This window comes from Chiloscyllium punctatum, chromosome 26, assembly GCF_047496795.1.
Source record: "Chiloscyllium punctatum isolate Juve2018m chromosome 26, sChiPun1.3, whole genome shotgun sequence".
Taxonomy (NCBI): Eukaryota; Metazoa; Chordata; class Chondrichthyes; order Orectolobiformes; family Hemiscylliidae; genus Chiloscyllium; species Chiloscyllium punctatum.
Window position 1 is genome coordinate 20,414,018 of NC_092764.1, and position 23,660 is coordinate 20,437,677.

Sequence of the window (23,660 nt, forward strand, 5' to 3'; positions counted from 1 at the left end):
CATAAATGATGAGGTATCAATGAGGGTGGTCATTGATGTCCCACTGAAGTTCAATGTTACAAGGCTTAAACAGGCTGGTGGCTGATAAATTTCAACACTGCTTCCTCAACCAAAAGGTTTGAATCCCACTCTTCATTTTCACACAAGCTTCCCTGTGAATTGACACTCTGCCAATTTAGCTGAGTCATCAAGCAGAGAAAAAAGAATTTGATATGTATTGAAGTCATTGCTTGCTAGCCAACAACTGTCTTTTTTGTTCAAGGGAATGCAAAAGATCTCTTGGCACTATTAAAAGAAGAGCAAAGAGTTTTCCTGTGTGCCCTGGCCATTTTTCTCTTGACCAACATTAACAGAACAGGTTTGACAGATCATTTATCACATTTTCACTTTTGTGAATTTGCTGCTTAGCCTTGTGTAAAACTGTTTCAATGGACTAGTGGACGCTTGGACTCTCAATAAAGAATTCATGTGGGATGCAGCTGAGACATCTAACAATTTCAGACCTGCGGCAACAAAAGGGGAAATATTGCTTGATTGACAGTCCACTTCTTTGGATCCATGTTATAAACTTGTACTTTTTTAAAAATGTGAAATGAAGAGGCATCAATGGTTGCAGTTCTAATATTAGTATTTGAATAGTCTGCATGATCCACAATGTTCTATAAGGCTTTAGGAAAAGTAGTTTCTTTTAAGAAAGTTGTGATCGAGTTAGTTTAAAGCTTTTGCATAGATGTCATTGCTACTACTAGTTTAATCGTCTCTCTGTATAGCGTGTGTACAAGGTCAATAAGCAAGGATGTACCATACATTGGCATGGGCTTTGAGGAACATTGGAAGTGGGTGCAATGCATAGGACCGCATGAATGGGGCATATGGAATGTGTGTGGTCGGGGAGAAGCTGCTGTTAGGCATGAGAGCTAGAGGGCCCAATGCTAAATATAATAATTGTGATGAGGGCAGGTGTTTTTAAATGGTTTAAATTGGCTACAAAGTGCTTTGAGGTTTCCGGTGATCAGGAGTCATAGAGTCATAGAGATGTACAGCATGGAAACAGAACCTTCGGTCCAATCTGTCCATGCTGACCAGATATCCCAACCCAATCTAGTCCCACCTGCCAGCACCCGGCCTATATCCCTCCAAACCCTTCCTAGGATTCTAGGTAATCCAAGATGGAGGACGGGAAAAATTTCTGGCTGTAAGAGCTGCTCCTTTTTTTTGAGGTATTTTAGGTGCTGGAGGTGATTTCCTTGAATTCCAGGAGCAGCAATTACTGTTTTATATGCAGTTGCATTGTTTTGGAACTTTGGAAAAAAAAACAGTCAAAACAACAGCAGTTTTAAAAGGGAGAAGAACAGACAAAGGAAGCACATGGTGAGGACAGTGCAGGAGAGAGAGAACCTGCACAGTTACTGCCTTTGATGTTTTTGAAATCATGTGCAGCTGGACATCGGGGTGCATCTGGGAAAAATTAACAAACAGTGAATTTTACAATTAATCTTGGAGGAACCGGTTTGGGTGAAGTTCACAACACAAAATCAAATAAGTTAATCGTTGTTCTAAGTCTGTCCAAGAGAAAGGCTACATTAGTGAGTACAGTGGGTTCTTTCTTGATTATATGTTTTTGGAGATAAGTCTCTTGATTAAACTTAAAATATAAGCTATAGACATTAATTTAACCTGGTGCACTGTTTTGTAGAGGAATAAGACCGTGTTATTTTCTGGGTCGAGATTGTGAAGAAGCAAAAAATGGCCTTTGTAATGATGTGTACTTCTTGATTTTTGGAGAAGTGTTTTCAATGCAAATCCTTTTCTCTTCTTTTCACAGGAATGCAAAAATGGAATTTTCACAGTCTCCAGGTTCAGGTTATACACAAGGAGTGAATTGCAAAACTTTCAAGACTGACATTCCATGGACGAGTACAGTACTGTTGGAAATGCTGTCTTTTGGTTGAAATGTGAATCTAACTGCCTGCATGGGTGGATGTAAAAGATCCCATGGCAGTATTTTGGAAAAGAGCAGGAAAACTATCCTTGGTGTTCCGAGGAGTCTGATGTTTGTCAAAACTTTGGTAAATACAGTGGCAACAAAGATACCGTACCTGTGCCATTTTATCACCAAAAGCTTTGAAATGTTTATCTAAATTCATACTTTTGAAAGATTTATTTTGTGACCCTTAATGGGGGAATGTCAGCACCATGGAGTGAGACCTGGTTCAATCCGGTACTTGGAGGTGAATTTGTTCTCCAGTGAAGGTTGACAACAGTGACAGTGAATAGTAACTAATTTTACATTGTGCTCAGTGTTCTTTTCTGTTGAATTCAATGTCCTATGTTACTTAAAGAACAAACTAGACCTGAAATATTCTCCACATGATGTTATTCCTGTGTATCCGTTGTCTTCATACTTTGAGGTAGTAGAGATTGTGGTTTTGGAAGATGACGTCTAAAGATCCTTGCTGTAGTGCATCTTGAAAATGATACATCGTGCTCCCACTGTATGTCAGTAGTGTAGGGAGTGATTGCTAATAGTAGGGCTTGAGATGCTAGCTGAAAATGTGTTGCTGGAAAAGCGCAGCAGGTCAGGCAGCATCCAAGGAGCAGGAGAATCGATGTTTCGGGCATGAGCCCTTCTTCAGGAATCCGTTGAGATGCTAATCATGCTCATTGTTTTGTCCTGGATGGCGTCGAACTTCAGTGTTGTTGGAGCTGTACTCAAACAGGCAAGTGGAGAGTATTCCTTAATACTCCTGATTTGTGTCTTTGAAAATAGTGGACAGGCACTGAGGAGATAGTGGGTGAGTTACTTGCTGGAGAATTCCCAGCTTCTGACCAGCTCTTGTATTTATGTGGCTGACACCATTTAGTTTCTGGGGATAATCTTTGAAGTGACCAAGAAGATTGACGAGGGCAGAGTGGTAGATGTAGTCTATATGGATTTCAGTAAGGCCTCTGATAAGTTTCGACATGGTAAGCTGGTCTGGAAAGTTAGATCACATGGAATCCAGGACGAACTGGCAAATTGGATACAAAATTGGCTTGATGGTAGGAAGCAGAGGGTAATAGTGGAAGGATGCTTGTCGGACTGGAAGTATGTGCATAGTGGAGTGCCTCAGGGGTCAGTGCTGGGCCTATTACTGTTTTGTTATCTATATCAATGACTTTGAGAATGTACATGGCACGATTAGTATGTTTGCTGATGACACTGAAATAAGCATATCATGGATAGCGAGGACAGTGATCTGAAATTGCAGCAGGACCTTGGTCAGCTGGGGAAGTGGGCTGAGAAATGGCAAATGAAGTTTAGTAGAAGTAAGTATGAGATCTTGCATTTTGGAAAGTCAAATCAAGGTAGGAATTTTATGATGAGTAACCGGGTCTGAAGGAGTGTAGTGGAACGGAGGGATCTTGGAATTTACGTTCACGGTTCTCTGAAAATGGAGTCGGAGATGGACAGGGCAGTGAAGAAGGCTTTTGGTTCACTGGCCTTCATCAGTCAGAGCATTGAGTATAGAAGTTGGGAAGTTATGTTGCAGTTATACAATATGTTGGTGAGACCCCGCTTGGAGTATTGTGTACAGTTTTGGTCACTTTGTAATATTAAACTGGGAAGAAAACAGAAGAAATTTACAAAGATGTTGCCTGGACACAGTAGTCTGAGTTTTATAGGAAGAGGTTGGGCAAGCTAGGACTTTTTTCTTTCAAATGTAGGAGACTGAGGGTTTTTTTTAAATGAAAGTGTATAAGATCATGAGAGGCCTGGATAGGGTGAATGCAACCAATCATTTTCCCAGGGTTGGGGAATTGATAAATGGGGACTAAGATTAGAAAATGAGGAATGTTTGAATGGAGGGTGAGTTAGAATCAAATCTGATAGAAACAGAGTAAAAGAGATGGAGTCAAAGAATGAGTTGAGAGAGAGTGAAAACAGGCAGGAAAAGTAAGAAAAATACAATAAAACATTAAATTTTGAAATTTCTAGCAGCAACCTGAAACAAAATGGCACCTCACATTTAAAATAGTTCATTTTCTGGCCCAAAGAGATTAATTGCAATCATCAATAATTAGCAAGTCATTAAAAAAAAAGTACTTTGCTTTTAAATTCATCATAGAGAGTTCAGTCTTGTAATTAAATCAGCAATGAATAATGCAGTTTGATTAAGTTCTTTCTTGATGAGAAACTAAGGGTGAAATGCCATTCATATGAAGTTATTGACAAAGTGATATAAATCATCCAACAACTTTGAAAGATTCATGGCCATTTTTATCTGCAAGTTATTGGGTGACTGAGCAACATTAAACTTGCAATTATTATGTAAGAGATGCTGGCTAAATGTTCTTGGAGGACAAACGATTGGCTGGCCAGAAAACATTTCAACAGTTGATTCTGTAAATGACCTTGATACGGATGAGGGTTTCAGTTGCAGGTGGGTCAGTGGCAGTGAGTTATGAGTCTGCAGATAATAAAGGCTTGGAAGATCAGATTGCGTTGAATTGGGTGGTGAGATCATGAACAGTCTATGGACAAATTGGGTTGGTGCTAACAGAACAGAGTTTGTGATAGAGATCACACAAATTATTACCTTATTTTGCCAGTGCTTGGGTGGAGTAAATTGGGTTTTAATTTAGCCTGGCAACATATGTCAGTCGATTGGACAGAAGTGGAAATCATCAGTTTACATGTGAAGCTAACCCAATATCTATGGATTAAGGATGAGGAGGGATTCAAGATAGTCATTTCCCTTTACTTCTGCATGACACTGCCTGCTACACACTTTCACAGTAGACTCATTCGTAGTAATCTTGGAATAATATCTTCCCACAGCCTGGCTTCCTTAGCAGGGAGTGGAAGTTTGGAAATCAGATGAGAATCTACAATAATTATTCATCCTTTCCTTTTGAGAGGAGTGTGATTCCTCAATATTAATTTTGGTAGCTTACTTGACCACGTGAATGTAGAATTACGGGACATTTTATGATCCAACAGAAACTGGCCTAAATCTAGAAGTTTTGCTTCTACAGTTAGCTGAGCAAGGGGAATTTCAGTCCATGAGTACAGGCCAGATTCAAAATCAGGTCCCAGCAATAAAAGGTTAGCAGGCAAGTTCAATGCATCACTTATTTCTCCAACCACAATGTATAATTTTTAGATAGGGTGGAGTCATGCATTAAGCATACTTAACAAGTCCATACCAAACTTTCCACTGGTTGGAAACATAGCTGAAGATGTTATGTGCATGCAAAATAACATTTACTTTTTAATTGTGGCTATTTACATCTCGTTTTGCTTGTATTACTTATGAAACATAACTCATGCTGACTGGAAAATAGAGGATAAAAGGATACCACAAAATTAAAGTTTCAGCAGTTCTTAACTGCCATCTGAAGTCTAGATTAAATTACTGCCTTCAAGTTGCTGCAGGCTTTTTTAAAATAACTCTTTAAACTGTTAATTTGATAAATTGGTTTTACGGAGTTGTGCTGATGGTGGCTGTTCGTACATTCGGTTTCATTGATGTCTGATGGGATTCACACCAGAGGATTAATTGTCGCTGATATGTTGTATACATTACAAATCTCCTGGGGGACCCCTGGATTACTTTCCTGACTCAGTTCCCGATGTTCCAGCCAGATATCCTGATTGCGTAACTTCACGCAACACAGTTGGAAGGCGTCCTGGCAACATTTAGGAGTCAGCACCTGGTGCAGATATACTGGAATTCTCCTGGATGGATTGAGAGAATTGCAAGAGTTGTTGCAACATTTTGGCATCCTTTTATTTTAAGCATTTGTGGAATGGCTGTGAGCAGGAAGTTTCAGAGGAGTGGAGACATTTGTATTTTCCTTGAGCCTGATTTCCCATAAGCAGAACTTGATACCAATGCTTCTCATCATTTCCCCTATTGGTTACCAAGGATTAATGCAGCTACTGTAGAGATCAACATAGTGCGATGGAAACTGTTTGACTGATCTATCATAGATTGTGTAGTGGCACGTGCCAACGATGAGAATTTAAAGATTTCTGAATATTGTTTTCAACTACTGCCAACACTGCTAAGGCAGGCAAATGCTATGCTGTGAATCTACACTCCATTCAGAAGCTCCACAGAAAACCAGGGAGTCCATGTACCATCTGTAATTGAAGACAATTCTTATTTCAAAGAAGGATTTCGATATAGTTCTCAAGGCTTGAGGGGTGAAAATGGGAACATGGTACTAAGTAGAATGGTCAGCCATGATGGAGTAGGATCGATGGGCTGAATGGCCTACTGTTGATCCTGCTTTCTGTTTCTATGTGTCAATATAATAACTGTTAAGAAAATCAGCTCTCATAGAAAGGATGCACCTTTATGTTGACAGGAAATACTGCCACATTGAATGGAAATTTCCATATCTGTTGAAACAGGCCATGTTTTGCATTTGACTGATGGGAAATCTTGAGGCTGATTTATTTGAAGAGTGCGTTCACTCTATAACTATTACATTGACGGAAAATAGATTCACTTTTCGCTAATACTGCATTAATAATGCAAATACACCCTGAATCTGTTGTGAGGGCCCAAGTAATGATAACTTTAAAAAGCAAAGAGTGCAAAGCTGATTTCAATTACCAAACAAAATGTTGCAAATCAAACTTACTTGCATTTAGAATTGGTTCATAATTTAATCAATGATGCCATATAATGCATCATTCACAGCTTTAAACAAGCATTATGAAATCTGTATTACTGATAACTGAACTCGCCAATATAGGGACATCTTTGGGTGAGCAGGTCTGTGAAACCATCTGTTAAAAGAGGAGGGCAAAAACAAATAATTTTTAATGGATGGCGAAGGAGATCGATAAAGATAAAACAACATAGCCCCGGACAAAGGCCTCAATGAAAAATTACTCCTTGAAGAAAGCTGAAAAGGTCAAAGATAGGAAAAGAGATAACAGAAGAGTGCATTTGCTGTGGTTAAAAATCAATTGGATTGTAAGGTGGCAAAGCCTTAGAGCACAGAATACCTCTGTTGGGGCCAATATGCCAAGGGTCATTTGTCAGTTCAAATGCTTCAGGTGTTATTTGACAAAGATTTATTTGCCTAATTTAAGGGTGGCAATTACTAAAGGTACAAGAAGAAATTGCCATCATGTCACTGAAACATCAATCTTTCAGGGAAGATAGTATCAGGTCTCCCTTCAATGGTTACTTCATATCGATGACCCTGGTTGAACATGTTAAATTCACTGCTGCATCTGGGCAATTTGGTAGATTCACCTCCTCTGTCACCGCAGGGCTACTGGGACTAAAGATAATTCCTGTAAGGATGGCTCAGTGAGTTTAGTAAAGAGATGGTTGAAATGACACTTTTCCTAGCCTATGTGACTCAGCATCGTACATTTCCATTGTTTTTGATCATTTTTATTTCCAGAAAGAATGAAATTTACATGACAGGCCTGAACAAGTCTAGCAAACCTTTCAATCTCTTGGTGAAATAAGTACTAGCTGGCCTATTGACAAAAAGTTAATTTGGAGCAGGCAGTTTCGGGGTGCTCATTGTTGTGTTGTTTGCAATCCCTTCTTCTGATTTGGTCAGTCACTGATTGTATTTTCATCTAAAATGTTGTACAAAAAGATTTTCCAGTGAAAATTCAAAAGTGGTTTTTTGCCTCTAATACTAGGTGTTGAATCATCAGCACCATGATGAGTGGACTCCATTGTAGGCATACACTCATCAGCACCTGATATTCCCCTCTGGGCTGTCTCTGGGTGACGCTGAATGCTAATAGAAAAAAAAACTTGTCATGCTGGTTCCTTCTTTGATCAGCTTGACTGCCAGGTATTGCAATGTGCTTGTAGAAAGGTCAATAATAACACTTTATATTTATATAGTGGCTTTAACACAATGATACAATCCAAAGCACTTTACAGAAGCATTGTAAAACATTTTATGATATCAAACCACAGCAGAGGATTCTTATTTCAGATGTATCAAAGGCTGGTCTAAAAAGAAGAATGAATCTTATGTTTATTGTTACTGGTTAGTGCAAGTTGTATTGAAACTGGCTTGCTACTGAGACTGTTGTCAGGAAGCGCTCGCGAAGGAATGAAGTTTCAAGTGGATGTTGAAAAGAATGAATTAAGTTCTCCAATATTTAATTGGAGAAAACTTCTGCTCATGCACCATTGAATGTTGGTTAAGCAGTCTGAAAATTAATGTCAAGAAAGAATTTGATCTGGATGTCATTGTACATGTGAAAAGTAACTGTGTCTCTTTGGATGATATTGCCATAGGTGTCTTTTGGTGAGAAATAGAGGGCAAGGCCAAGTCTTTGGGAGCCACCGTGGTGATGGGAGCCACCAGTGGTGATGGTGTAAGATAGGAAGATATTGAACATGATTCTGTGGCTATGACTAGATTAAATAAGACACACCCCTCTCCAGCTGGACAGCAGTGCAGAGGGACAGGAGGAAGGATAATGTTTCCAACTAAGTTAAAGGCTGCAGACAGATTGAGGGGTTCACAGAGAAAAAAGCTGACTTTGTCATAATCAGAGTGACATTTGAAACATTGATAAGAGCTCTGACTGTGGCAAGTGCAGAAACCTGAAAGAAGGAATTCAAATATAGAGTTCCATGAAACATAAGAATGTATTGGGGGTAGAGTGTGTGTGTGTGTGGGGGGGGGGGGGGGGGGGGCAGCGCTCAAGAATTTTAAAGAGGATACAGAGTTTGGAGATGGCATGGTAGTTTGTAAGGTTGGAGTGGTCAAGGGTGGTTTTGTTGAGGAGGGAGTGATGATGACAGATTTAAAGAACAAAGGGATAACATCTGAAGAGAGAGTATTGTTTTCAGTGTCTATCATCTGAGTATTCTTCCTATTTATGCTGAACTAACTGAGTTCATCTCGAATATGGATTATTAAAATTGATCTCGGTGCTTTGGAAGGGAAAAGACCAATCCAGAATTTTCATTTCTGATGGCTGTTTCTATTAGAAAGGGGTATATGCATGGTCATGAGTGAGTATATAAATGGGGTGATGACCCTGCTTTAGCAGAACCAACATCCCAGTCCTCAACAACCTGGCAAACTGGCCTTCCAGTACTTATTTAAATTTGTATACTAATGCAACATTAAGTACGACAATTTCAAATTCTAACCACTGCTTTCAAATTCTTCAAATACCAGATCCTTATAATCATTCTGCAGTTTCCATTTACAGCTTCTGTTGACTTGGTCTTTTTTACTTATCCGATTCTTATCTCGTTTCACGTTGCACAGTCATTTTTGTCATTTAAACAGTTCTTGTCTTCCAACCTAGCCCAGAGCTTACCTTTTACTGTTTCCCTCCTCTCAACCACTTTCCCTGCCTCAGTACTTAAACAGACTGTTGAATGTTCTGATGAAAGGTTAACAACCTGAGATGCTAACGTTGTTTCCCTCACCCAGATACTGCCAGACCTGCTAAGTGTTTCCAGCGTTTTTGTATGTATTCTATGGAGAATCCCTATTAAGATAAGACCTATAGTACTTCAGCCATTAATTTAAGACCATTCACCAGGAAATCCAATAAATAATTCAGAAAAACTGCATTACCTAGAGTGGCGAGAATGTGGAATACTCAAAAGTTGTGAATGGTTTAAGTGAATAGATTAGATGCATTTTGAACTACACAATCATTTGATGAATTAATTTAAGGAATACAGAAGGAACCATTTTAAAGTGGGGCATGAACACTGGCATAGACATTTTCATAGAATCCCCTAGTGTGGCCATTTGGCCCATTGGTCCACACTGACCCTCTGAGCAGTATTCCACCCAGACTTGTGCCGCATCCTATCCCTATAACCCTGCATTTTCTAGGGCTAATCCTCCTAACCTGCACATCTTTAGCAGGTGGGACAAACCTCCCAGAACTCCTGGAGAAAATCCACATAGACACAGGATGAATGTGCAAATTTCACATATACAGTTGCCCAAGGCTGGACTCTAACCCAGATTCCTGGTGCTGTGAAGCAGCAGTGCCAACCAATTGAGCCACTGTGCCACCCTACAATACCTTTGTAATGAATGGACTGTTTTTGTGCTTTCTATTCTATGTATCTCCTGCCAGTATGTTTTAGGATAAAAAGGTGAGAAAGGGAAGTGAAACAAGATCTGAAAGAAAAGTTGTATTTTCCAGCAGCTTATTGATTTGAAATAGTGCCAAAAAACAGGGCATTCAATACCAATAATTTAATTAATTACAAGAGTACTAATTCCTGTCTTCCAGTTAAAGTCCTTGTTAATTCATGTATCATTGCCTCAGACAGTGGTTAAAAATGATAATCCATTTGTCCAGTTTAGGCTTTCATCGGTTGACTCTAATGACGACAACAACAAACAGCTACCGGTATTTGATACAGATGGCACAGAGTCATAAAACAGTCAGAGCTAACACGATGCTAGACAGTGCTACAGTACCAAATGTGAGCTGTAATAGTCTAATCTACTATGATAATAAACTTGCTCAGCAAGAGAGAAATGTCAACACAGATTCATATAATCAAATCACAAAGCAGACAATTTAGACTAGATTTAAATTCTAAAAATACTTAAATTTATTTATACAAAAATGGTTATCGTGATACAAAAGGTATTTCACTCATCAAATTTACAATAGGGCTGCAATACCTTTGCCCAACTATTACCAAGGATCTTGGTAAGTATTTCGGTCTGAAAGTAGATGTTTATTATTTTCAGGATTACCCTTTTTGGCCTAATCCAGACAAAGAAAAAACTGTCTCTTGTTCAGCCCAGTCTAGTTATGGAATAACTTTTCATCTCACCATCTCTGTACATTCTTACAATTGGAAAAACTCATTGGGAGAGCAGCTGCAGTCTTGAAGTTAAACATTTATATTGGTTGGGATATATTTACATGTGTTAGCTGAGTGTATGGGTATAGTTGTCTATATGACATGTTGCTATGTATATTTGCATGCAAGCATGTCTTGCTATATGTACACATGCATTTGTAAATCATAGAATCCCTACAGTGCAGAAGCAGGCCATTCAGCCCATCAAGTTCACACTGACCCTCCAAAGATCATGCCACCCACACCCATTCTCCTACCCTATCTCTGGAACCCTGCACTTCCCATAGCCAATCCACATAGCCTGCACATCTCTGAATACAAGGGAAATTTAGCACGACCAATCCACCTGACTTGCAGAAAGCGAGGACTGCAGATGTTGGAGATCAGAGTCCAGTGTGATGCTGGAAAAGCGTAGCAGGTCAGGCAGCATCTGAGGAGCAGGAGAATTGAGGTTTTGGGCATAAGCCTGATGAAGACCTACTGTGCTTTTCCAGCAATTCACCTGACTTGTACATCTTTGGATTCTGAGAGGAAACTGGCGCACTGTGTGTGTGTGTGTGTGTGTGTGTGTGTAGGCTTGTACTTTTACATGTATGTATTTGTACATTGAAAAGGAAGTTGGTAATTAATCAAATTATACCATAGATTGATAATCAATCAAAAAGATCAGATTGTGATCTATTACTCAACTGCTTTGAAGTGTTTGCCCAAGATACAGACTGAGTGCAGCGATGTTGTTCCCATTCATTTCTTCTTTCTTACAGAAGATCCTCTGCTTCTACACATTGTTGCATTGGAGGCCAGGAATGGTGCTCTGACAGTCTTAACCCACAATTCTTTAGCTCCATTCTTTGATGCAACATGTCAGAGCTGTCACACCCTGACAACCCACACTGTCTCCACAGCCTGACTTTTCACAGAACCACCAGAATTGTTCCAGCACAGAAGGTCTCCATTCAGCCTGTTGAGTTTGCACTGACTATCCTTGTCAAAATTAGAGTGGTGCTGGAAAAGCACAACAGGTTAGGCAGCATCCACAATTCCTTCATTCTCCAGATGGCACCTGAACATCTAATTGTGGAGAAAGTGAGGACTGTGCCTGCCTCACTGAACACCTCTCTTCCTACCTCGACACTGTCTTGTCCCCCTTCATCCAGGAACTCCCCACCTACATATGTGGCACCACCCATGCCCTTCACCATCTCCAAGACTTTTGTTTCCCCGACCCCCAGTGCCTTATCTTCACCATGGACATCCAGTCTCTGTACACATCAATCGCCATGATGAAGGTCTCCAAGCCCTCCGTTTCTTCCTCGCATGCCATCCCAACCAGTACCCTTCCACCGACACCCTCATCCACCTGGCTGAACTGGACCTCACCCTCAACAACTTCTCCTTCCAATCCTCCCACTTCCGCCAAACCAAAGTGGTAACTATGGGCACTCGTGTGGGACGCAGCTATGCCTGCCTGTTTGTCGGATATGTGGAACAGTCCATCTTCCACAGTTACACTGGCACCACCCTCCACCTGTTCCTCCGCTACATCAATGACTCTATCGGCGGTGCCTTGTGCTCCCACGAGTGGTTGAACAGCTCATCAACTTTACCAACACATTCTACCGCGACATCAAATTCACCTGGACCATCTCGGACACCTCCCTCCCCTTCCTGGACCTTTCCATCACCATCTCCGGCGACTGACTAACCACAGACATCTATTACAAACCTACTTCCTCCCACCGTACCTCCTGTAAAAATGCCATCCCTTATTCCCAATTCCTCCACCTCTGCCACATCTGTTCCCAGGATGACTAATTCACCTCAAGGTCGCAGATGGCCTCCTTCTTCCACGATCACAATTTCCCTTCCCACATGGTTGACTCTGCTCTCCAGCGTATCTCCCCCACTTCGCGCACCACCACCCTTGAACCCAACCCCTTCTAACGCAAGAAAACAGAACCTCACCTGCTTCTCACCTTCCACCCCACCAGCCTCCACATACATCGCATCATCCTCCGCCACTTCTGCCACCTCCAAATGGACCCCCCCACCAAAGACATATTTCCTTCCCTACCCCTATCAGAGTTCCAGAGAGACCATGTCTCCTTTGTCAGGTCCACACCGCACCGCACTCCGCCCTTCCCCCCACACTCCCCCACCAGCCTGTCCTCCACCAGACCACACCCACTCCTGGCACCTTTCCCTGCCACTGCAGGAAGTGCAAAACCAGCATCTACAAACTTTCCTCACCTCTGTCCAAGGCCCCAAAGGATCCTTCTACAACAGTCAGAACTTTACCTGTACCTCTACCATTGTCATCTACTGTATCCATTGCACTCGGTATGGTCTCATCTACATCGGGGAGACAGGATCTGCCTTCTTGCGGATCGTTTCAGAGAACATCTCTGGGACACCCGCACCAACCTGCCCCACCGCCCCGTGACTGAACACTTCAACTCCCCCTCCCACTCCGCCAAGGACACGCAGGTCCTAGACCTCCTCCACCGGCAAACCATTACCCCCTGATGCCTGGAGGAAGGACGCCTCATTTTCCACCTGCAACCACAAGGGATGAATGTGGACTTCAACTTTGTCCTCATTTCCCCTCTCCCCACATTATCCCAGTTCCAAGCCTCCAAGTTGGAACTGTCCTCTGGACCTGTCCATCACTACCCCCCTCTGACCTATCACCTTCTCCCTCACCTTCATCCACCTAATACTTTCTCGCTACCTTCTCTCCCCTCCACTCCCCCCCCCCAATTATCTCTCCGCCCCAGCCCTCAAGCCTCATTCCTGATGAAGGGCTTATGCCTGAAACATTGATTCTCTCTTGCTTCTGAAATGCTGCCTGACCTGCTGTACTTTCCCAGCAACACAAACTCGACATCTAATTGTGGAACAAACTCTAATGATGGAAGATAATATAAAAATATTTTAAGTTTCAGAAACGTAGTAGTGACTATTTTAGCCATTTGAGTGGGTGATATAAAAGAAAGTTCTATTTGATAACGTGCTGTGAAATAGAATACAAGAGGCTTGTAGGCAGTGGGGTATGTTACCTGCTGCACTTTCGAATGGGTAACACTACTTTACTCTTTTTGGTTAGGGTTCATTCAGGCCTTCTGCTGTTTGGCATTTGGGATGATGGTCTAAGTTGCATGGGACACCACAGGATGGTTGTGACAAGGAGGTTACAGTGTACCTGGCATGTGGCTAGCCAAAAAGACTGTCTGCCCAAAGGCAGCCGCAAGATGTCAGACTAACTGAGGGGAGAAGGGTGGAAGGGACAGAATTCTTGGTTTCAGGTCTCCACTCTGAGAGCGTGAGGGATGCTCCTGGCGTGAAGAAAATGAAAAACTATCTGGGTGTCCTTTAACTATGGTGCCAGGACATTTGATCCCAGAAGGTACTGATGGGGGTGAGGACTCACTGCCTGTCCCACCATAAGAAGATTTGTTGAGGTACATATGTAATGAGGTTAGAACTCTGTGATCGTTCAATAGAAGCCAACCTCACCCTACAAAGTGGCAAAATTAGACTCTATAACAGAAGACTCTGTCCATGAAAAGTATGAGTGGATCTCCATAAATCACTGGTTAGGCCTCAGATGGAATTGGTGTCCAATTTTGGGCACCAATTATGGCAGAACACCAATTCCATGGAGAATGTGCAGTAGAGATATTCTAGAATGGTAGTCAGGAGAGGGACCTCTGATGTATGAAGAGACTAAGGAGCTGGGATTGTTCTCCTTTTTAAACCAGAGAAGATGACAGGGCAATTTATTAAAGATGCTCAATGTTGCAGTGTTTTAATACAGTTGATAAGGCTACTAGTTAAGCAGCATCAGTAACCAGGGTCAGACACCTACAATAATTGACATAACATTCAGGGAGTAAAGCTTTTCATGCAAGGAGGGGTTCGGATCTGAAATGTGTTCCTTGAACAAACTGTGACAGTAGGGTTAGCAAAAGTAATCGAGTGGGACTAACTGAACAAGCCTTTCAAAGCTTACCAGAGACTAGATGGGCTGAATTTCTTTGTGTGCTGTGTGATTCTCTGATCTGATGAATGCTAAGTAAAATCCTTACCAGACTCATTGATATATGTAGAACCTCCATTAAAATCTAAGTCACTGTACGGAAAACGTTTAATAAATGCACAGAGAAAATTACTATTATGTATAGATATCCTGAGTTTTATATGATATAAACAAGTGATAAATACATCAACATTACAACACTGCCATCTAGCAAAATAACCTTGGCAGTCTTTCTGTTGCTGTCTATTAAGGTCCTTCCTGTCAAATGCCTTCTTCCCTGAAGTTTTCTAAGATCTGTATCACTCATTTCATGGGTGGGGGGGTGAGGGGAGGGTGGGCTGGATGCAGTTTCAACAAACTCCAAACTCTGTTGTCAAATGAAACACTGAAATCAAATATTTTCAGTACCGACCAATCTGGGGAAAATGTGCATTAGATCCCAAATGGAATTGTATCTGTCAGCCATTAATTACACAAGTCTGTCAGGGTAGACAGTCCTGGCATGCATTGGCACGTCAAATTGACAAGCTGTGTGAGTGCCCAAAACAATCTGCTCATGAGGTACAGCATCCGAATCTGGCCTGTTTTCAACCTCTGAAAGAAAATGGAGCCAGAAAGGTTTCACAGTTAAGACATCCTTAGTTAATTTAGTATTGTCAAACTCAAGGCTTTCTTGGTCAGTCGGATTATCATGAGGGTTCTGTCCTTTTTAAAAACACTTCACAGAGACTGGGCTGATGTCATATTGCACAGGGGAGCTTTTAGTGGTTTGGAAACTTGAGCTCACACCTTGCTTTTTTTCGAGATGTTATCAGAGGCTGCTGATTGCTTTACTTACACAACATCAGCAGTGTAAGTGACATTCCGTCACTTTAAGAGCAAGGGTTGATGGGTTTTGTTTTAGTTTTGTTGTAGCAGAACTGTCATCTGTGCTTAAACTATCTGTGGATCTTAACCATAACTGGAAATTCAACTCCACAACACTTCAACTCATGATGCGGATCAAGTTTGAGTACGCTTTCTAATTTATAGAATTAACGAATGCATTAATGCTTTCAGTAGCACAATAGACAAAAAAAGTATACAAAAATATAAATGATATCAAGCCAGATGTTGGTTGTAAGGGAATAAGGCAAGAATTTTAAGTTTGTGGGGAGGGGTGATAAGATGATTTATCCAAACAATTTTTTTAATGCAACAGGTTGAACTCTGCTGTTCCCCTTGAGGTTCACACCCATATTTTTTAAAATTGTAGCAATGTTTCAATAAAGCCAGGGGTCATTGTTCTGAATTTTGATTTTAAGATCAAATAACTGAAACTTTTAACTGAAGGTTATAGAGCTGCTCTTTAAATTTTAAGTCTCCTGTTCAAACTTGTACTAATCTGTTTCTCAAAAGCCTTTGTGCTGACAGGAGAGTGACTCCTGAAATATCTCCCCAGATAACTAAAGTTTCCTTGCAGGATTTGTGGCTTCTTTCTCTGACCCTTCCCCCACCCGATAGGCTAGGAAGAATCAAAGCAGCTACAAAAAGCTCTGGAACAATAGTGTCGATCTTTCCAACTGCTGTGTAGGCAGCCCTACAAAATTTGGTTTGAGTCATTTCCACATAGGCGCAACAGTGATTGTTGGGATTGCTGTCTTTCTGGCTTTGGTGCAAGCTTACTGTTAAATGTTAAAATCAAATGTTTCCTGTCTCAGAAGAAAAAACAGACAGCAGAAAAATCTCTTTTCCACTTCTGTTCCATGTACATAAAAACATGAGAAATCAAAGCCAGAAATAAGTCCTTTAGCACCCACCTTGTCTGCTCTGACATTTTGTGGCTATTCTGATGTTGCCTTAGCTCAATTTTTCTGTCCATTTGCTTCATAGCTCTTGTCAATCAAAACATCTATCTCACTCAGCCCTACCCAGCGCCTCCACCCCCCACCCCCCACCCCCACTTATTTCTCCAACCTGGAGGCTCCCTGCCTCTATTCCTAATGAAGGGCTTTTGCCTGAAACGTCGATTTTCCTGCTCCTCGGATGCTGCCTAACCCTTTGTGCTTTTCCAGCATCACTGTAATCTAAACTCTGGTTTCCAGCATCTGCAGTCCTCATTTTTGCCTACTTGAATATATTCGATGATCCAATCTCCACGACTTGCCAAACAAACATTTCCTGAAATCAAATGCTCCTCCTCTCTACTTCAAATTGAAGACCCTTCCATTTGAAATTGTGCCCTCCAGTTGGACACTCTCTCCAATGGAGGGAAAGATCTTCTCTACACCTACCCAGTCAAACTTGAAGGTTTCAATCCAGCTTTCCTTCTTCTAAATTCCATGTAGCTCTGACCTCCTCAAACAGTCCACTTCAGACAAATTCCAGATCGCTGAAATTATATTAATGAGCCTTTCCTAAACTGCTACCCATCATAATATTTCTTTTAAGTACACACAAATTGGCTTACAATGTGGTATGCAGAAACAGACTATTCAGTCCAATGTCCATATTCATGCTTCACATCCTTCTCTCACCTTTATTTAACTATGAGTATCATCTGTCTTTTTTCCCCCATTTATGTATTGAGCTAGCTTTCTGTTTGAATACATCTTGGCTATTCATCCCCACTACCCCAGACTGAATAATGTTTTGGGATTCATACTGCAATGTCTTGTGTTTTCAAAACCTGATTGTGTTTTGATTTGATTTTATTGTTGTCCCATGTACCAAAGTACGGTGAAAAGTTTTGTTTTGCGAGCAGTACAGGCAGGTCATTGCATACAAGGACATACAGATTTTATGTCATCTGTGCTTAAACTATCTGTGGATTATAGGATATTTAGACCGAGCAAGGTATACATGGTTACGACTGCACAGGAGTTGAGACTTGAGGTTTAAAACTGTGGAACAGGTGCAAGAAATGTGAGAATAAGATCTACTGTAGGGAACTCAGCAAATTGTTGCCTGGCGTCGGCGTCATCTTGAATTAAGGTATTTGGGTCAGTGGCTATAATTTTTGTCGAGTAGTTCAAGTACTGGTCAGGATGCACATGTACCCTCCAATTATGATCCAGCGAGATAAGAGAGAGGATGCCTAAATAAAGAACTTTCAATCACTTAAATCTGAAAAGAGGCCACACCTCCCATGCTGTAATTGCGGAAGAGCTGTGACCATCTTGCACTCACGGCCACGATAATCAGGTGGGGTCTGGGGCTGTTCAGGATGGTAGTGATAGGAGTTGGGGGTATGCCTTGTGGTTGGTGCAGGGGCAGTAATGTTAAATATGGACTGCTAAGTTTCCAAAAGTGGGGCAATAGATTATGGGTCTCCATGGGTCACAGGAATCCTCATAATGCCGTTGCTCCCAGATGACCCAGCACTTAGGACAGAATTTTCTCAGCTACTTTGAGTTGGATCCCGGTGTTTACAGAGTGGGCAAGTCCTGAAAAATGATATAAACTTCAACCAACAGGATATAGAGAAGACCAGATAAGAGTAAAAATACTGGAATCAGGCTTAGGCCTTTGAGTGCAGTCTTATCTCTCTGATGGATGTTCCATGCTGTTATTGGATCTAACCTATTCCAATGTTTGGTTAAAAAGGAAATCCATTAATTTAGGTTTGCTGTATTAAACTCTGTCTCTTACTGATCACCTCTAGGAGTATGGAAATTGAGCATAATAGATGCTTGCACATTTACTGAGGACACTCCAGATGCTGTAGCTGAGCTTTGTGTCGAGTTCCAGGCTTTGACACAGGACAGAGATGAGTTCTTTGTTAAAGCATAATGTGTTTAACTACTGTTTCTGACTGAGGTCCAGGTGGATGCCAGTGGGATATGGAAGTGAGTTGTAAAAGATTGCTTTTTCAACTCCCCAAACCTCATGGGGCCCCATCTGACCCTACTCATGTTCTTCTAAATTATCCATCATTGAGGTGCTCCCTGTAACACCCTTGCTTACCAAAAGACTCACCTTTACCTTCTTGTTTAAGCTATCTCTTGTTGAGTCACACTTCAAACTATTGCTCTCCATGATGCATGAGCATCACCATCAGTAGAACAATGTGAACACAGTGTGGGAGTCCAAGAGTGTGGTGCTGGAAAAGCACAGCCAGTCAGGCAGGATCCAGGGAGCAGGAGAGTAGACATTTCAGGCATAAGCCCCTCCTCAGGAATGAGGTCCCTTGGCTCATAGACTGTGCTTTTCCAGCACCTCATTATTCGATTCTGATTTCCAACATCTGCAGCCCTTGCTTTCTCCACGGTGTGAGAAGCCTTTGTAATGCTAGAATTAGAGGTAGAGGGAATCTTTCTGCTATGTTTATGATTCTAGTGATGAAAGGAAGTTTCCCATTTTGTTTGTGATGTTGTTGAATGCAGTGATCAGAGCAAATTTTTGACACTTAAAAATACATTTTCAATTGAACCTTTCAAGAAATCTTCCTTCCTGTCGGTCTAGGAGACTAAACTGTGAGGTGTAGAATGATATACAATCAAGCTAATAAACCTTTGTCAAAGTATACCTGACCATGTAACTCATTGCTGTTGGTGAGACCGTGCAGTATCAACTTTGTTTGCCAAAAGAAACCGAAGCAAAAGGGTAACCCATTGACTGTAAAGCACTGTGAGATGTTCTGAATGGCATGACAAAAATCCAAATTTTCTTTTCTATCAGTTTGCTTTAAGTTTCTGTGTGGTACAGTCTTTGGAAAATGATTGCAATGGCTGCATATTAAGAGGGCTCTGGAGAACACTATACTTTTTCTACATCCCGATCTTATTGCAGATCAGTAAAAAGCCTTCAGATGTGTTCAGCGGTCTTTTTTTTTCCTTTTGGGATAATTTCAAGCTGAAATATGTTCCACACCGTGAGATAAGTTGACCTCATCCTGAGTAACAGTGTGGATCATGAAAGGAAAAATGTGGAACTTTAGCACATCTATAGTTTCAAAAATTGGATAAGAGCTAAAGACTGGGAACAACAGTGAATCATTGTTACTTGGACAGTGATCGAGCCAACAATGAAGTGAGCTTTTAAAGCCCAGAATGCTTCAGCAATCCAATTTACATAAAATCCATTTCAGCACTGATTATAGCACCAAGAAAGACAACATTATTATTCCCCTGGCCCCCTTCCCCACCAAGCTAGCCCCTCACATTCATACAGTAAAGGTGCCATGGTCTTACCAGACAATAGTGCTGCTCTCGTTAGAGTGATGACTGGCAGTGGCTTAAGATGCGTGTCACCATGCCTTTGGTGAGGGGAGAGTTGAGAAGGAGAATTCTTCATGGTAACCTCAGCCAATTCAGGAATTGAATCTATGCTTTTGGCATCATTCTGCATCAAAACCAATTATCAAACCAATCAAACTGACATATAGCCCTTTTAATTGAAGACTGCGTTGTCATTTTGCAAGGATACATTTTTTTTTGTGTGTGTGCATATCCATAGGTCACTTAAGGTATCAGACATGTAGTTAAGGCAGTTAAGAAGTCACCTGCAACATTTGCCTTTATTAACTTAGGCATAGAATGCAAGAACAGCAAGATTCTGCTGGAATTGTATAAAATGCAATTTGACCACAATCGAAGTATTGTGTGTACAGTTCTAGTCATAGCATTATAGAAAGGATGCAACTGCTGTAGAAAGGGGGGATTTAACAGTTTGCTGCCTGGGCTGGAAGGTTGGAGTTGAGGAAAAATGAGATAGGCTGGGCTTGTTTTCCTTTTGAGCAATGAAGATTGCGAGGGAACCTGAGAGGTGTATACGTGTGTACAAGGTGCAGAGATACATTGGATAGGAAGATACTCTTTCCATTAGTAGAGGGGTCAATAACCAGGAGGCATATATCTAAGGTAAGCCATGGAAATCTAAGAATAGGAGATGGGAGTTTTTTTCACTCTGTGTGTTGGGAGTTCACTTCTTGAAAGAGCAGTTGAGACATGTAAGTCTGAAACATGTAAGCAATATTTATACATATTTTTTGTTGAAAATGTGTTGCTGGAAAAGCGCAGCAGGTTAGGCAGCATCGAACCGAAACGTCGATTCTCCTGTTCCTTGGATGCTGCCTGACCTGCTGCGCTTTTCCAGTAACACATTTTCAGCTCTGATCTCCAGCATCTGCAGTCCTCACTTTCTCCTCGAACGTATTTTTTTGTTGACATAGCTTCAAAGGCTTTGGGCCAAGATCTGCAAAATGAGATGTGTAGTCAGATGTGACTGGTGTGGACATGATGGGTTGAATGGCCTCCTGTGTTGTAGCTATCTGAGTCTCAGTTGATTTAGTCAGGAAGTGCTTCAACAGTGAAGAAGGGCTGTACTCCTCCCCCTCTCCTCTTCCCCCTCAACACTTTTCCCAGTCCGTTTCCTCCAAGGTGTTACTGTATTTTTTAAAAAATGTCCCCCTGTTTCTAGGAGGGAAAACTTTGCCAAACAAGATTAGGATTCATTGTGAGGTCTATTTGCCAGGAGTGCGATATTTCTGCACTATGACAACTGCAGCATTTAGCTCCAATTTGCTTAGATTCTGCAGAACATCATTCACTTTTTGTGGGATATGAGTTCACCATCAATGGGTAGCAAAAGGGATAGATTTATGAATTCGAATTGTCAATCAAAGCAACTCTTCTTAGACACATGTGCGTTGTTGCTATAGGCAGCATGCAGAGCAATTCTTTCCCTACTATATCTTCCATGTGCAATAAAACCATTTATGAGAACTCACATGAAGTTGACACTAAGCAGTATACAGGCTTTCCCAATCTCAAATGTGCGTATGCATCCTCACTGGACGCACAACATCTGTAGTTCATCAAAGAGTTTACAAGCGCTACAGATGTCACTGCAAACATCTGCTCAGTGCAGTGAAATATCACAGGGAAAAGCTGATGTGAACTGTTTGCTTGCAACTCAAATGCATGCAGTCAAATTCTGTTGATGTGAGAAAAATATCAAAGGATCGTTTGGATGCGAAAGCAGAACATTCTTTAGATGTCATAGTGCACTATTTTTAGTGAGATTTTGTAGCCAGTCGGATCATTCCCAATAAAGGTCACTTTCTCTTTGTAAGGCAGGACTGATCACAGTGGGGTCCACTTTATACAGCAGTATATGGGGGAGAAAAAAAGAAAGTTAGTGCAAAATTCAGACCAATGGCTCAGTAGGAAGTGCATCATCTCGAAGGCAGCTTGTGTATGTGTCCATTACAACAAATAGAAACCTTGCTAATAGGAGCAAGATCTTTAACAATTAATGTAATGCCCGTTTTACAAATTAGGATCACACCAGTCCATTCAACAAGTTCACAAAATAACCATCAATGACCAAATGATCAGCTTTTAGTGGTGGGGGAAGATGGGGATGGGGGCAGAAGGGGAGTGGGTGATGTGGGGTAGCACTTGCATTATCTAAACAGCAGGCAACCGACTTGCAGCAGTAACAAGGGAAGGGCAGGTGGTGGTCTCGTGTTTTTATCACCTAGACTATTAATCTAGAGATCGGGTAATTTTTTTTAGAATCCCTACAATATGGAAACAGACCTTTCAACCGAACAAGTCCACACTGACTCTCTGAAGAGTATCCTACCCAGACCCATTCCCCTACCCTATTACTCTACATTGACCCCTGACTAATGCACCTAATCTACACATCCTTGAACACTATGGGCAATTTAGCATGGCCAATTCACCTAAACTGCACAGCTTTGGACTGTGGGAGGAAACTCACGCAGACTGTGCAAACTCCACACTGACAGTCGCCCGAGGCTGGAATCTAACCTGGGTCCCTGGTACTGTGAGGTAGCAGTGCTAACCATTGAGCCACCTATTCCGGGGACCTGGGTTTGAATCCTGTCATGGCTGATGGTGGAATTTGAATTCAAAATTAAAAAAAGTAAGTTTAATGATGACTATGAAGTTATCGTCCGTTGGTGGATAAACCATTTGGTTCTCTAACATCCTTTTTAGGGAAGTAAACTATCACCCGCAATTGGTCTGGCTTACTTGTGACTGCAGACCCACAGCAATGTGGTTGACTCTTATGAACAATAAATACTGGCCTCTTTTGTGACACCCACATCCTCTGAATTAATGAAAAAAAAACTTAATAAACATCTGTTATTGAAATATGTGTAGAAGTACACTGGAGTGCTTTTGAAGCTGTGTTACTGAATTTCTGGATATGAAACAGTGTACTTTCGGGATTTGCCCAAGGACTTCATGACTTGCCTCGACAAGGGGACAGTGTTGATGAGTCTGGGTCTGCAGCATGAGATGGAGATGGAGCGCAGGCTATGAAGTGGGCTGTCAGTGCATCATGACTTCAGCCAAAGAAAGGTGAGGTCTGTGGGCACGCCATCTTCAGCTTGTTATTATTGCCAAAGAACTGGGTGATGTTGAAAGGGGCATAAAGCAGAGTCTTCTGTCGATTTTAAGAGATGCAGACATCCCTTGTTGTGAGTAATCTTGGCCAACCAGAGCGTGGGAAGGATGTCAGTTATTGAGTTGTACTGTGCTTGGATGAAGTGACTACTATGGGTGAATCACTTGGAGGGATAGGAGGCAATGAGAAGTGGTTGCAAGGCTGGCAACATTGGTTGATGTGTGAGGATTTTATGCAATATCTGGAGATGTGGGAGATGATACATGAATATGCTTTCTCCTTTCCTTACGGCACTGTGGGTGAACTGCAACAGTTCAAGATGTTGCAGCTCGAGACTATAATTTCAAGGGCAGTCAACAGTGGGGCAACAATTGATGGCCTAACAAATGAATAACCCCCTTTTATTAAAGAATCTT

General features: G+C 41.5%; 1 long non-coding RNA gene across 1 annotated transcript in view; it reads left to right on the plus strand.

Moving 5' to 3' along the window:
• The first annotated feature begins 262 nt into the window (after window positions 1–262).
• Window positions 263–23,660, plus strand: part of LOC140496158 (uncharacterized) — a 60,261-nt gene continuing 36,863 nt past the window's right edge. The window contains exon 1 of the long non-coding RNA XR_011964186.1: window positions 263–358. This is a non-coding gene — a long non-coding RNA (uncharacterized lncRNA). The remainder of the gene's footprint in view (window positions 359–23,660) is intronic.